Source organism: Lampetra fluviatilis, chromosome 20 (genome assembly GCF_964198595.1).
Source record: "Lampetra fluviatilis chromosome 20, kcLamFluv1.1, whole genome shotgun sequence".
Lineage (NCBI taxonomy): Eukaryota > Metazoa > Chordata > Hyperoartia > Petromyzontiformes > Petromyzontidae > Lampetra > Lampetra fluviatilis.
The window spans coordinates 2,958,925-2,971,453 of NC_136294.1; the positions used below are offsets into that span (position 1 = coordinate 2,958,925).

General features: G+C 48.5%; 1 long non-coding RNA gene across 2 annotated transcripts in view; it reads left to right on the forward strand.

The window, feature by feature from the left end:
- LOC144937739 (uncharacterized) overlaps positions 1–12,529 on the forward strand; it is a 98,612-nt gene that overhangs the window by 22,973 nt on the left and 63,110 nt on the right. The window contains exon 1 of one of the 2 annotated variants that reach the window (XR_013637772.1): positions 12,033–12,050. The exons of the other annotated variant lie outside the window; for it this stretch is intronic. This is a non-coding gene — a long non-coding RNA (uncharacterized LOC144937739). Of the gene's footprint in view, positions 1–12,032; positions 12,051–12,529 lie in introns of those variants that run through there. 2 annotated transcript variants of the gene reach the window in all.

Below are 12,529 nucleotides of genomic sequence, written 5' to 3' on the forward strand. Positions count from 1 at the left end.
CTGAACTTGAGCCCAGTGTGGAGCTAATTAAGAGGTGGGGGTGGTGGGGTAAAAGATGGGGGGGGGGGGGCAGGGGGGGTTAGTAGTAGATGGGAAGGGGGGATGGGTAGAAAATGGGGTGGGGGGGGGGAAGTAGAAGATGGGGGAGGGTGACAACGAGGAGCAGCGTATGGAGGAGAAATCGCTAACGCGTGATGTCAACTTCTCAGCACGATCGCCTCGCTCCCCATGGCTCCCGCGCGCGCTGTGCGCTCCACCGGGGCATTTACAGAGGGGGAATTTGGCGGCCGCGTTCTCCGCTCCTCTTCCAAACCTCCTTTCTCGCACTCACCCCGATAACTGACTCCTGGCCCGTCCGCCACGCGCGCGAGACACCGTTGGTGCGTCATGTCCCTCTGTTCCGCGCGTCCACCGTGTGCTCTAGTTGTAATCGGAGTCGGAATCTTTATTGGGACTGGAAGAATCCGATGAGCCGTGATGGTCTTTTGTCGCAGATGTCCAGTAATCCGGGTGAGAACTCAAGGGTCCCAGGAAATTGTGAAATTTGGAAGAGGGACTCACGCGGTGTTCACCGAAATGACAAAAGCCGAAACAAATTAAATACATTATCTACGTACGCTTTCACGGCCAGTGCTGTGGTTCATGATTGTGTGTTTTTTGGGGGTTGGATCATGTCGGGTATAATGCCAATGTTTGATTCTAATACTTCACCACCCGACAGAACTAATCGAATCAAGTTGTCAATTGGATTTCTTGGATGAATAAATTAATGATGCTAGAATTTTCCCGTTAAATTCCATGGATTGGGTTATCCAAAAGACCCACCCCACAGACATACACACGTACTCATATACTTGCACACACGAACCTACATACAACACACACATGCACCAATGTACATTCACACGCACTTATTACCAAGTGGTAGTGGTGGCGCAGTGCTCCCTGCACTGTGCGATGAACCTCGTTACCCGAGTTCTATTCCTGGCTACGGCCAACATACGTGGCAAGTGCAATTCAACAGCTTCCAGACCGATATGGCTTGGCGAGGCTTTCACGCAGCAGTGGATTAATAGACGGCTGTAAAATTTCGATTTAAAGCTTTCGTGACTGCAGGGATTCATCTTCTTGGTTCTTTCGGTAAAGTCACTTTACCGAAAGAACCAAGAAGAAGACGGCTGTAAATTATTATTATCATTACTATGCTGTAGATGTACAGCTCAAATCATAGCAAGAGACTGCGACCACTTTAATCGCCCCCCCTCCCCCCCCCACCGTCCCTGTGCACTCATGGGAATTACCCAATCCTGCCGACAGCGACCTCGTGCACCAGATGTGGCAACACGACCCGGCGTCACGCGCGCGCGCGTTCGCTCGCACCGCGGCCAATTTCTCCGGCGCGAAGTTTCAACGACCGAAAAGTTTGCCGGATCAATAAGAGAGCGGTCGCGCGCGGGTTCCCACGCGCGAAATACCGTGGCCCGAGTCGTGTTGAGCAGCGAGGTGGCTTCTCGCTGGTTTGTCAATCTTGATTTGAAGCTTTCGTGACTGCAGGAATCCATACGCTTGGGTTTTTTTCGGTAAAGTCACGTAGGTATAAAATAAATCACGACGTGATTTATTTTATACCTACGTTCACCGAGCGTTGTTCGATATAAATTCAAGGATAGCTGTTTTTCTTTAATTTGCGTTTGCGTACACACGTGTCTGTGTGTGCGCGCGTTTCTTCGTCTGTTTGTTTTGACGCCCGTCGGTATTTCGTAGAAACTAACGGCGTCGTCATCGATGCGTTTAACAAAGCGTCGTCTCCCAGTAGCCTGCTACCAGTGGGGTGACGAGCGTTTCGGGAGGCAGGGGGTACCTTGCCCCCCCCCCCCCCCCAGTGGCCGAAGCTACGAGTTGGGGCCCCGTTGACAACCACCGCGAGATACGTTTTCAAAACAGTGTCAAAGAACAACAACTTAGTTCAAACTGAGCGCCCCTACAGCGTTAAATGTTCGAGACGGTGAGCGTAACGATGGTGTGATTAGGCCAAAAGAGGAGCCGCCACATATATCACAGCCTAGGTGCGACCGTGTGCACACAACTGAAATATTGGGGTTCCATCAAACCGATTGCCGCACCCCCTGAGCTGATAATGAGGCCACTACGCAACTGCCCGAGAAGAGTGGCGCGTGCGACGATGCTAGCGATTTTGAAAATAAAAAAAAGTCTTCGAATGCGGCCGTGAGTCGCTTTGGCGAAAGGGTGTCTCCTTGGCCGGCTCGTCCCTTGTGATCTTCACGGAGAGATTGAGAGAGGAACACAGAACGGATCGCAGGCTGATATATATGGGAGATGGGAGGGGGGGGGGGGTGTTTAAAATGGACCATTGGCCGAAACGTCATCGTATTAAATTTAGATTTAAAGCTTTCGTGACTGCAGAGATTCATCTTCTTGGTTCTTTCGGTAAAGTCACGTAGAAGGGAAATAATAAAATAATAAAAATAAAACATTATTATTATATTATAGTATTATATTATTATATTATTTTCTAATATTTTATTATGTTTTATTTTTATTATTTTATTACTTCCCTTCTACGTGACTTTACCGAAAGAACCAAGAAGACGTCATCGTATTGTATTTATAGATGCATGTTGAACACGAGAAGAGTTGATGTGAGACCCGGGTGAGGTTGCTTTGTCCGTCATCGTTGTACGCTGTGTGTGATGGCGTTGTTGACGTCCCGGCGTCAGTGGGAAGCTCCGTGCCAGGGTGGCGTGGCCCCGTCTCTCTACGCGCCTCTTTCACTGGGCGACGGAGGCGAACCTGGGCTTGAACTCGTGCGATAATTGTCACGAGTCTCTCTATTCACCGAGTTACCCGGGGCTATTGTTGTTGACAACAACAGCAACAAAAAGGCTCGAAGCTTTCGAAATGTGGCTGTATCGAACAATGCTGAAAATCCCATGGACAGCCAAAACCACCAATACACAAGTTCTGCAAGATATGGGCACTGACAGGCAACTGCTGAAGACCATCATTAGCAGGAAGTGTTACTGCCTAGGCCACATTGCCCGAAACGACCACAAATACCAGCTATTAAAGCTAATCCTGGAAGGAAAAATCGAAGGGAAAAAACGACCAGGACGGCCAAAAACGACATGGCTCAGTAACATCAAAACATGGCGACAATTAACAACAGCAGCACAAACTCTACACGCCGTGCTAGACCGGGACCAATATCATCGTGAAGTCGCACACGCCGTTAGGCAGCACTAAAGAAGAAGAAGATATAAAGACAAGCTTACATCTCTCTATATATAATGCACACTACACAGTTACTTCGTGATGGAGGATGTCTATTGGAATAAAACAGAAAACAACAACCGCATGCGACAGCTGTGGAGATGGCGTTTGCCACCGTGCGGAATCAAAATCGTCGCTTTAAACGCCCTGCACGTCACCTGCCCTCGACGCCGTCTCTCCCTTGACCATTGTGAGTCCTCGCTCGCCGAAGATAAATTGCATCTCGGCGGCCTTTCACCTGTGTTAAATAATGGAAATTGAATTTGATTTTTATCAATCATTGGCCCCGACTTTTACCCGCCGCCAAAGATTGGGTCCGCCGCCGCGAGACGGCTGTGCGGTCGGAGGCTTGCGGTGAGGGTTAACCTACCGTGTGGTTAACCTCACCTCCTCCCAGGCCGTCTGGCAAGTGTAGAATAACAATTCCTTCGAAAGAGAAAGCGTATTTTATCCGGCCGCGGGTTGAGAACAACGGCGTTGCGTTGGCACGGGTTACAACGCGCCCAGCTCTCCTTCTGTCAATCCACTGTTGGATGGATGGCGGCGGGGGGGGGGCGTGTGGAGAAGAAACCGCTAACGCGTGATGTCAAGTTCTCGGCACGATCGCCGCGCTCCCCATGGCTCCCGCGCGCGCTGGGCGCTCCGCTGGGGCAATTACAGAGGGGGGATTGGCGGCTTACGCGGGTGGGCTTGACGCTGGACAGTGTGGGTTTGCTGGAAGGGTCACCAATCAACATTCATCAATTGACCATTCCCCGGCCCCCCCCCCCTCCCCTTCTTGGCCACCACGTAGACCACCTGGGTCTGCTCATCACCGCATACGAACTAAATTATCTCACGAGAGCTTTCAAAGCTAAGCAGGGTTGAACGTGGCGAGTGCTGCGATGGGTACAACACAGGTGTTCTAGCGTTGCGGGGCAATGCTGTGAGCAGAAATCGCAATCATCGTGCCGTAATCATGCTGCCAAATTGACGATCCCTGCCTTCACAAACCCGAGCTGGCCATCTGCGTGGGGCGGGAGGGCCCCCGTCCAGCAGTGTATTGAGAACAGGGTCGTAGAGCGTGCACATAACTGGTATACATCATTTGGTCAGGGCTTCGAACCTAGGGTGACGACTGGGCTCCTGTCAGCACGGCGCCCAGGCTCTGGGATTCCCTGCCGCCTTGGAGGTCAGGGACTCCAAGAAGACTCCACCACCTGCTTAACACAACATCGGCCCTCTCTCTCTCGGTGGCGAGACGTTAACGACCTCGCCTGGTATACAGGAGGTCGTGGGTTCTATCCCGACCCTGTTCGCCTGTATATTCGGAGTTTGCATGTTTGCCCCGTGGTCTCGTGGATTTATCTCCAGGTCCTCCGGTTGTTCCCTCGACATTTAGAATCAACACGGGTTGAGAGTATTTGGCTGCTATACATTACCACGTGGTAAGCCACTTTGCTGAGCTACAATTTGTGGCCAGGTCGCTTCTGAAAAAAAAGCTACTATTTAGCTCAGTGGGGGCTTACCTGCTAAAATAAAAAATAGTTAATACTTTATTTATTTCACTATCTCTATTTAGTCTTTCTCTCTCCGGTTACGTATCACCTATTTTCCTTCCTTCATAAGCATTACGCTCTGAGATCCATTGTTTAAGTGGCGCCTTATACATCTAATTTGTTATTTTTAAAACAATCCGTAACTCGGTCATTTGTGTGTGCTCACACCCTCCTCCTCCCCTCTCTCCCCCGTGGGCCCCCTTGTATAACACCCTGGACGCACTCCCCATGAATTCTCCGTGCAGCGAGACGTTTCGACGACACGCAAGCTGCTCGCTTGACATCTCTCTCTCGCGAGCGGGGGGGGGGGGACCGCGCATCGGTTGTGGCTGGATCGTTCTCGCACCGCGCGCCCCATCGACACAATTAATAAATTGCGTCCAGCCGCTGCCGCCCGTAAGCTACAGGGGAGGGCAGTTTGTTGTGGTCTCTGTGCGGAAGCTTTATAGCCACTGTCAAGTCCTCATATATACGGCCTCACGGATGCAGAGTGCCGTCTTCTTGTTTTACGGAGGATTGTTGGCTGTATTATGCGGTGAGTGGTTTACGAGGCATCGTCTCACTCCCCCGCCTCCCAAACCCCACCCCGACGCTCACGTGGCGATGCAAAGCAACGGTGTGGTGTGCAGACCTCGCGTTAATCGTAACCTTGCGTTGGCGTGGACGCAGTCCTAATGCCGCGATGTTGGTATCGTGGGGCGGGCAGGCGGCGGCGGGGGTTAGGAGACACATAGCGCCGTTTGCGAACGTGTGGGCGTTTCCCCCCCCCCCCCCCCGTCGATGAGACGTCTTGTACTAAGAAATAATAATCGAACTATCGCAATTTTTGCTTGAACAAAGTAACTATATTTATTTAAAAAAAACGAGATACCTTACATCCTCTGGGTGTGATGCGGGGCGGCGTTTACGCCTCAATTTGATCTGCGCGCGCGCACAGATGCGCAAATTCGTGGCCCAAAATTCGGTCACGGGCCAAACACATGTATCAATACAAAAGCGGGGCAATTTAGAGCGTGGCCCACGTGGTAGCTCCTCCCTCCCTCGCAGCGTGCTGCAAGAATGATGATGTTCTAATGTCCCGTGTCCCGTCTTGACCTTTGCCTTGCAGACGAAACGGTTGATTTATAGCAAAATGATATGACACCCTTTATCTCCGCGGCAAACAATTGGCTTCCACTTGAGGCAATCAACCACCGGCTGGAGGTTGGGCAAATCCCTTGCGCCAGCAAAGAGCTGGTCGAGTTCTTGCTTACGAAATGAAGCAGACCTTACTCGTGATGCCACGAGACGACTCTGCGAAAGCGCTCGGTGTGGAGTAGCTGCCGTAATATTCGTGGTTTTTTTCGGTAAAGTCACGTAGGTAAAAAAATGTAAACTAAAATTAATAACGGTTCCACCTGAAGACGGAAGCTTGTGTTGCCTCCGAAACGTCGTGATTTTTTATTTTACTTTCATTAATTTTAGTTTAAATTTTTTTTACCTACGTGACTTTACCGAAAAAAACCCTAAGAATATGAATCCTTGCAGTCACGAAAGCTTCAAATCTAGAATTAAGCTGCTGTAACTCAGCGGGCCGCGTGGCTCCGAGAGATAGCAGCAGCAGCAGTAGCGAGACGGCGTCGTTGAGGTCCTGGGTGCAAAATCGTGGTTGCAGCTGCGCCGAGATTAAAAGCGGGTTCTCAATTGTGGTGACTTGATATGCTCGGTTACCAACGACTGCGCATTTGAAGCCCCGATTAAAACTGAGCTATTGAGCTCTTTCTCAGAAGCGATCTGGCCACACACGATAGGCCAACGAAGTTGCTTATCATGTGGACACTTATAGCAGCCAAATACTCGAAACGCGTGATTCTAAATGTTGAGAAAAAAACCGGAGGACCAGGAGAAAAAGCCACGCGATCACAGGGAGATCATTACACGCGGCTCAGTTTAACACGTAGGCTTTCGCGACCAATATTATTCATAATCAATTCTGGCGAATTGCCCGATGATGCTGGATGCAATTACCAGCGAAACGTCGTACTCAAAAATTGTAAATGTTGTGGTTTCACGCTTCAACACACCGGTGGGCTAAAGCAGTGAACTATTTGTCTTTTGTCAACGTGACACTTTTTTGCTGATTGGCCGTACCGGGTGGTGGAGGGTTACGACACATTTATAAATAACGCGATCTAACCCAAACACGTTTATTATAAATGATTATGAATTACACGTGGCTGTTCACTTAATTTGACTGCTTCTGCCGTCTCGACTTAAACATTTTGGATGTATTCGCGTGCAGCAAGCGTACTTTGCAGTACGTATGAAATCTCTGCCCCTTCTTTGTGGTGGATAAAGAGGTTTGTGACTTCGAAAGTGGATTCGCTGCAAGCCACAGAGGTCCGATTGGAAATTGCCGCATCTCGTCACACGGTGGCCGATAGTACAATTGAAACACAATTGGGGGATTAATATATATCAAAAACACAAGGCTGCCATAACTGATGTCAATCATCTGCACCGACTACTATTAAGGCAACATTTCTTCTTACGTTCAAGTGACAGATATTGGCATTGTATTGGCACGCCAAAAGGTGAACGCTCGAACGCTACTTGTTTTTTAAAAGAAAGATTCAGTCATTTCACAATGTTTGAATAACCCCCGCCACTTTGCACGTGTGTTTCGAAATCCTCGTGCTTGTGCGCTACGTGGATGAGAGATACACCTGAGAAACCCGGAAGAAATCGTAGTAAATGTTAGAAACTAAAGTAGACAAAATAATGCTCGCGGGAATTGGCTTCGAGTGACCAAATTTAACAAATCGGTTGCGTGCATGGCTTGCTCTTAATTAAATCCCGACGGGGAAAATATTGGTCTGGAAAGAAAGTCAGCCAATAGGCTGGATGACTAAACTGAACTTAATTTTGTGGAGGCCTTTTTTTTTATTAACGATGTACGCTCCGATATCAAGCCAACGTATGCATCTCCCCATACGATGAGAAATGTGAATGTTTAAAATTAATATTAAAACAGGAAGTGACGTAACTTCCGATGTTTTTCCCGCCAAAATAAATTGCCACGCGGCATTGAGTGACATCACAGACGTCGACGCGTAACGTGGTGTAAATCAACCTAGAATCCTCACTCTCAAAAATGATATATTTGTCTGTGCAGAGGAGCTTTAGTAGAAATTTTATCGGCCCTGGAGGTGAGGCATCATGATGGGCTGACTCAGTCCTCAACCGGGATTTGAACCCGCAACCTTTCTGATTGCGAGCCACGTGGCCGGTTGGGTGGTGAGTGTGGCTTCACCCAAGTTGTCGACGCACCTTCAAAACAAAAACAACAACAAGAATGTGTGTCACAAAGAGAAGAGTTTGTTGTCGGCCTTTCACTCCCTCAGGTGTGGCGCCATCGCCGTCCTGAAATACGAGCGCGGTGCCGAAGGTTGCCCCCGATGTATATTGCGCTCCCAAAATCTCGTCGAGCGAGCGGCTAAAGGGCTATGGAGAGTTCCTGCCGCGGGAGTTCGCTCGAGTGAATTCTCGCGAAGCAAAAGAGCAAAAAACTAAATAAAAAACCCGACCGACGTGGATGGAATGTGGCGGTGTCTCAACGCCGCGCTCCTCCGAACTGCGATCGTTTCCCAAAATAAAAATCACTCTGCGGAAGGGGCCACTCGGCTGCGCTTCCTCAAGGCTCTGCTGCTGTTGCCAAGCGAAATGTACCGCAGTGCAAACGGACTTGGTATTCGTTTGGCGCACATGTTTCAAAGTACATATGTACCGTATGTTGAACTTCTTTCGCACCGTACGTAGCCAACCCGTGCTAATCGAGAGGTGCGGGGGAAGGACAACGAACTAAACACTAGTTGTAAAGAAATCAGTTTTAAATATAGATTTTAAAGTGCGTAGCTCCAGTGGCTTCCAGATATAGGAAGGAGGAGTGTTCCAGACGGCCACGGAAGCGCATTTTTAAGTGAAATCCCCACCCAACGTTTAACCTGTTCGTGTTGGCTCTCACAGTACAAGAGATTTTTGGTTCTATTTTTATTTCTCAACTGGAAAAGATAAAAAAAAAATACACAATTGTACGTGTGTACAATTCACGTTCATATCGCGGCGTCTAAAACCAAAATGCATGGTCGCATATTAAACGTCTGCATTCTGTGTGCCCTGAGTTTGTCTGACAACGAGTTGCTATGCAAAGTTTGCTGAGCACAGGCCCCAAAGGTCGACAAACGTCAAGCGGCCAGCAGCAAACAGCGACCATCAAAGTTGTAAATACACAGACGATGAGAGTTGGCACGGGTCTTGTATTGAACATGGTTATCAGTGCTTGGTGGGTGGGGGGGGGATAAAGAGACGATGTGAGGAGGAGCTTCCAAAGTGGAGCAGTGCGATTGAAAGAAGCAGAGAGCGAGAGATCTGTTGTAACCTGCGGTGTGATGGTTGGGTGAGTGATTGAGTGTGTGGGTGAGTGAGTGTGTTGTTTTGACCTGCAGTGTGGTGGTCGAACAGAGCACGGACGGCATGAAGCAGTTAGTGTCTGATAGACCAAGTCCTTGACATTGGTGGAGGAATCGATGAGTGAAGTTCACGGTAATAAAATATTTTAAAAGTTATGGCCGAGGCGTGCCCATGATAGCACTCCAGTGACATCAGTTCGACCTCAACTCTCGAACGTTTTAATGCAACGTCAATATACTTGGACATAACCTGAAATTATTTTCAGTGATGAGATTCAAACCTGTCTTGGCCTGGAACACGTGGCTTAGATTGCTAGGCTTTCCAAGCCGGTATCGCTCTCCAAGGAAGCCTCAAGTAGAATGAGAAACTCGTCAAAAACCACGAAACCATCTCCCCTTTCCAACACAGACTTTGATCAATCCCCCTGCTGGATTTACGCCTCCTCACTGTGTGTCAATCAAGCATCGCTCCTCAACTCGCCCGTGAGCTGAAACGCTAACAATCGACGGCATCGTTAAACGCTTGTGCACATGGCAAGTTTAATTCGTTTGGCTTGCGTCGGGTGGTGGAGGGCCTTGAGGACATACGTTTGGCGAGATCGTTCCGTGACCTCACCCGAAAATCGATTATTACGAGTCATAAAATATAGATATTCACAGTTGCCAAATAGTCACTCTATCGCAGTATAGCTCAACTCGGGTGAGAGATGCAAGGTAAAAATGTGACAATGATTGTGCTCTGATTTCTAAGCACATTGCCTGTTAGATGATAGAGAGACTTTCCCAGGTAACTCTGCATACTGTCATCCGCACCGATATAGCCCAAAACAAACCTGCTGGGTCCATTGCCCACCCCCCTCTCCATGGATATTACATCGGTGCGTCCCAGCAGGTGGGTGCGAATGATTGCACCGCACGGAAAATAAATAAATACAACAATTGGCCACGTGTTGGGGAGGGAAAGAAAACGACTGTCTTAAGGCAGCGCAAGACGTGGTCTGTGCCTGCCGTGTGCTCAACGTCGCGAACAGCAGAGCCGGGGAGGTATGATGAAGGCTGTAAACAGCACGTACATTTCGATTTAAAGCTTCTTTCGTGACTGCAGAGATTCATCTTCTTGGTTCTTTCGGTAAAGTCACGTAGAAGGGAAATAATAAAATAATAAAAATAAAACATAATAAAATTTCGATTTAAAGCTTTCGTGACTGCAGGGATTCATCTTCTTGGTTCTTTCGGTAAAGTCACGTAGAAGGGAAATAATAAAATAATTAAAATAAAACATAATAAAATTTCGATTTAAAGCTTTCGCGACTGCAGGGATTCATCTTCTTGGTTCTTTCGGTAAAGTCACGTAGAAGGGAAATAATAAAATAATAAAAATATAAAAAATAAACATTTCGATTTAAAGCTTTCGCGACTGCAGAGATTCATCTTCTTGGTTCTTTCGGTAAAGTCACGTAGAAGGGAAATAATAAAATAATAAAAATAAAACATTATTAAATACAACGTACATGTCACGAGGCAGGAGGAGGAACTCCCACGGGCCAAACTGCCGCAAAGCAATAATCGGCGCGATGGTTTAAACTAAGTTATTATTTTACCAGGTTAGGCCAATCAGCAAAAAGTGTCACGTTGACAAAAGACAAATAGTTCACTGCTTTAGCCCACCGGTGTGTTAAAGCGTAAAACCACAACATTTACAATTTTTGAGTACGGCGTTTCGCTGGTAATTGCATCCAGCATCATCGGGCAATTCGCCAGAATGGTGAGGCTCTGCTCTTGCTCCCGGTCTTAAATGGAGCAGCAGCAGCAGCAGGGTGACTTCATCATTGAACTCATCAGGTGCAACGATTTGAGGCGGAGGTGGGGGGGGGTTATTGTGGAGGGTTACGACACATTTATAAATAACGCGATCTAACCCAAAAACGTTGATTATGAATAATATTGGTCGCGACAGCCTACGTGTTAAACAGGTCAGGCCCACTGAACTATATAGATCTTTTTCAGAAGCGACCTAGCCACACATTATAGCTCAACGACGTGGCTTATCATGTGGACACTTAAAGCAGCCAAATACTCTAAACGCATGTTTATAAATGTTGAGGGAAAACCTGGAGAACACAGTGAAAAAAATCCACGCGACCACGGGGAGGGAGAGACACGCAAACTCCAAATATACAACAGCAGGCGTCAGGGTCGGGCTCGAACCGACGATCTCCTGTATACCACGCGAGGTAGTTAACATCTCCTAGCCACCGTGATGATGATGACAGAGAGAGACACGCAAACTCCAAATATACAGCGGCAGGCGTCAGGATCGGGTTCGAACCGACGACCTCCTGTATACCACGCGAGGTAGTTAACATCTCCTAGCCACCGTGATGATGATGACAGAGAGAGACACGCAAACTCCAAATATACAGCGGCAGGCGTCAGGGTCGGGCTCGAACCGACGACCTCCTGCATACCAGGCGAGGGAGTTAACACCTCGCCACCGATGTACCACGGCTGGAGAGGTCGCATCCGCATGTGGTGACGGCGGTGTTCGTGGGAACATCACAAACCGCGGCGTGCACACGCGGAGAGAGGGCGCGCGCGTCTTACTGGGGAGGGTATTTTTTTGTGTGTGATTATGCTCCGTTGGTGAAGTTCTTATCGTTATTTCCCACGAGCGTTTCTCTTACCGGCACCGACAGGGGGTGGGGGATTAGCTAGGGCCGTTTTTTTATTTTTTTATTTTCCTGGCGCGTGGGTTGGCGGGTGGTGATGATGGGTGAGCTGCGTACGCGAACTTTCAAGCGCTTATCGAAGTCGCAGGGCGAACGCCGCTGCGGCCTGCGCTCCGTCTGGCAGCTTGCTGTGCGCGATCACTTTGAAGCCGGCTCTCGTGTCTCGGAGTGATAATGGTGATGAGTTTTTCTCCTCTTTAAAAAATAAACATTTTGAGTGATATTTGAAGCGCACCGTTTCTCAAAGTGGCTCCGACCACCCCGACTCCCGAAGCTTCTCTCCTCCGTGCCACGTCGCAAGGCATAAGCGGCTTTGTGTGCGACATTTTTTGTTGCTAATGTGACGGATTCATTGCCGTCGTCACGCACACACTTCGGTGTTTGATACCGGATGAGCGACGCAATGAGCGAAACTTCAGAGTGCGCGTGATATGTCGAATCGTATTTTTTTTTTTTGACACGAGAAGTGCGACTTTGAAAAAAATTAAAGTTAAATTGTATAATCCCTCCGGGAGCTGAAGAC